Source organism: Labeo rohita, chromosome 16, assembly GCF_022985175.1.
Source record: "Labeo rohita strain BAU-BD-2019 chromosome 16, IGBB_LRoh.1.0, whole genome shotgun sequence".
Lineage (NCBI taxonomy): Eukaryota > Metazoa > Chordata > Actinopteri > Cypriniformes > Cyprinidae > Labeo > Labeo rohita.
This window is the reverse complement of record NC_066884.1, coordinates 13090827-13094787: the sequence shown is the minus strand read 5'-3', so window position 1 is coordinate 13094787 and position 3961 is coordinate 13090827.

The window sequence follows — 3961 nt, the reverse complement described above, 5'->3', positions numbered from 1 at the left end:
GTGTCTTTATACATTTTCATAATTTAATTGTATTTAGTTTTGTTCTTGTATTTATATGTGTGCAATGAAAGCTTCATTACCATAAAAAATCCTTGAGCAAGCACACTTGGTAATAAATCTGCTTCTATAATATAAATTATAATAACAGAATTGTACGCATTCACACTTATATTATAACCTATATATTATGTAATATATTTTAAACATTATATTAAATATTAATATTGTATACTATAATGTAAATAATCTTGTAATCAAAATAAAGTAACTTAAGTAACATTAAAATTCGTATCAATCATATATAAACATCTTGCACAATTTTTCATCTATTCTCTTGAAGGGAATATTCATATTGATTTGATTTTAGGAATCTCACGAATGAATAAATAAGTCGTCTTCTTTGTACAAATATATGTGCGATGCTACAACTTGTTTAAACGTTCGCTCTTCTTCTGAAATAGGAAATGCGAAGAATTTTTTCATTGACGTAGAAAGTATGAGTTATTAAATTCAGTCAAGCGTACACTTGAATGATAAAGACGATGCAGGCCCTGAACAAATAGCCTGCTTAGTGCATTTCCCACCACGGGCCAGACGCATCCAAATCCAGCAAAGGCTATGGTCTCGATCCATCATTACTTTCCCCCGTGTGGCTGCCGGGCAGTTTACTGGCAGCGCTGAAAACAGATTAAGTGAATACCTAAAGGGATATCATGACCCTGCAACTTTACCTAATCTTGACGGAAAAATCAAACAAGCAAATTCTCCCTCCCTGACTGAAACAAAGTAGACCTATCAGCAAGCCATCTTAAAAATACCTCTCACTCTGGCATCCGCCTTTGGAGCACACCTGTTTGCAACTGCAGCTGAATTGCTCAATAAAATATAATACATACTGAATCCTTTATTTTATGCTAGCATTGCTCAATATTTTCTATTATCTAAGAAGAGTTAATGCAGCCTGGTCTGTTATTTAGTGTTTAGCATGAAACTGTGGTGTCCTCACTTGACTTTTAGTGTCGGGAAAGAGATTTACTATTCCGATGCAATCTGGCAAATTTTAAAATGTACAAATGCACATCAAAAGTAGCTCAACAAGTTTCTGGAATAAAAATTTGTCTCTACAAATCTTTCTCCAGAGATGCTTTAAATATCTAGTGTCTCACTATTCAAATATCCAGTGCAGCCAAATCATTTATTGCTGTGATTAATATTCTATACATGAGTAATTTTCAAATATCCTTGATGACAGTTTTTCATAGATGACAAAATACTGGTTGAATCCAGTCCAATCCGTTTTTACCGTATACTAAGCAATCACAGAAATAAGCAAAAGTCTGTAGCTGTCATAAAAGGATTTGAAACAAAATATAGAATTTCAGGCAACCGCAACTCCATTCAATTTTAATAGCCTTTCAGAGAAGTCCTCTGAGAAAATGTCTCAGGAAATCATGATGATTTGCCTCTCATTTTCTTTCATGAAGTCAGCTTCTTGTTTAAGCAAGCTGGATGTCAGAGAAATGTGGGTCTTAAAAGGGAAAATTAAATCTGAAAATAATTTATGTGTTGTTTTGTTTTCTGTCTTGGTTGACCTCTATTTGCAGGGCATTTCTGATGTTGTCACTTTTGATTTTAACTGAGTGAAAGCGAAAAACTGGAGAAAAAAAACAGAGACCGTTTCTACAATATTAGTGCAAATCGGTGCACAAGTTTCCATTTCTCTCAGAAGACTGCGAAACTAACGTTATTCCTTATACTAACTTTCATTCCCGAGCACCTAAGAAGTGTAGGAAATGTTTATTTCATGATGTTGGAATAAAAGAAAATGCAGGAAAAGTAAAGAAGGACAAGTTTTTATTTCTAAATACAATCTTAGCTAAGAAGAGACGTCAAACTATTAAAGGCGATGTCTGATATTGTCCAAAATTCCTGTGATATGTCTATAGAATACTAGTATTATACAAGGTATGCCTGGTTCTCATTGACTGTGCGGGCCGCCCCAGAAGCCATTATCTACGCATTCCACACAGGCTCTGCGCAGGTTTTAAGTTTACACGATACACCGGTTGGCAACACAACGTGAATTGTTGGTCCAAGCTGAAAACTGTTTAAATGCATCTGTGTAATGTTTGCTCTAATTCTATTTTGACAATATGCTAAGTTTATAGTTCCTTTTTCCAATTTGTTTCCTTTAACTTGGGTGGAATGTAATCTTGTAGAAGTAGAACATGTGCTGAAAGAAAACAGGTAAGTCATGCATCTTGCTGTAACGTCTAATTTTGGAGTTCAAACAGCTCTCTGTAATCAGTCTAAAAGCACAAGACAAAGTCTTGATTAAATGTAGTGAACAGTGCTAGTTGAAGCTCAAAGACGTGGGACAGGGTAATGCAACTGAAGCAACGACTATCCCGGCATGCCCTCTTCTGGGTATGCAGAGTCCTGCATGAATTTATTGTGTGCATTATCAAGTTATTCTAAAATAAAATACAATTATGAGTTTTTCCAATTAAATATGCTTCCCTGTTAATTACGGGAGCGATAACTGTATTGATGCTGTGTTGGTGTAAGAACATTGTTAAAGCAAATTTTAATGCTTGGTCAAACAATATGTCTTTTTTTTTTTTTTTTTTTTTACTTCTCCCAAACATTCAAGATCAGTTTGGTGATGAACAGTGCCTTTTCCATTATGATGGAGCATCTTGCCATAAGGCAAAAATGATAACTAAGTGGCTTGGGGAACTGTCCGTGGTCAAGAAACTCCTCAGACCTTAATACTATTGAGAACTTGTGGTCAGTCCTCAAGAGACGGGTGGACAAACAAAGACTCACAAATTCTCACAAACTCCAACCACTGATTATGCAAGAATGGGCTGCCATCAGTCAGGATGTGGCTCAGAAGTTGATTAACAGCATGCTAGGGTGAATCGCAGAGGTCTTGAAAAAGAAGGACACTGCAAATATTAAGTCTTTTCATAAACTTAATGTAATTGTCACTAAAAGCCTTTCACACTTATGAAATGCTGAATTGAAAATTCACATTTATGAATGTAAAATCTGGCAAGAAATAGCAACAGATTAATAATACATTTAAAGTGAGAAGGGTCTCTTCAAAGAGTAACCAAAAAACACAATTTTGGGGTTTACAGAAGTTAGAGTATGTGACCCTGGACCACAAAACCAGTCTTAAGTAGCACGGGTATGTTTGTAGCAATAGCAAAAAAATACATTGCATGGGTCAAAATGATCGATTTTATGCCAAAAATCATTAGGGTGTTAAGTAAAGATCGTGTTCCATGAAGGTATTTTGTAAATTTCCTACCGTGAATTTATCAAAACGTAATTTTTGATTAGTAATATGCATTGCTAAGAACTTCAACTGGACAAACTTTAAGGTGATTTTCTCAATATTTGGATTTTTTTGCACCCTCAGATTCCAGATTTTCAAATATTTGTATCTTAGCCAAATATTGTCCTAACCTAACAAAACATACATCAATTAAAAGCTTATTTTTATTTCGCTTTCATATGATATCTAAATCTCAATTTCAAAGATGTTATGACTGGTTTTGTGGTACAGGGTCACATATAGATTTTTTATTTTTTATTTTTTTGGTCAAATTTTAAACGAAGTTAACCCAGAATACTTTACAATAAGCACAGTCTCAAAATAAATGATTTTTTCAAATTGAAGACAAAAGGGGCAGTTGGGGGAAATACTATTATTAATGTTGTTTAAAAATAGTTTAACCCAGAGTTTAACGTGACTTCGGTTGCCTACATGTAACCACCCATAGACCGGTTTATTAGCTTGTGTACATTGGCATATGTATAAGCAAAAATTTAATTATAGCTTTTTAGATCCTCAGCTATCGCAGATTTCAGTCTGAGGAGCTGACAGTTTTGCTCTCAGCGTGGAGAAAAAAACGAACACGAAAAAAAAAATCGTCGCTGGAATGATGAC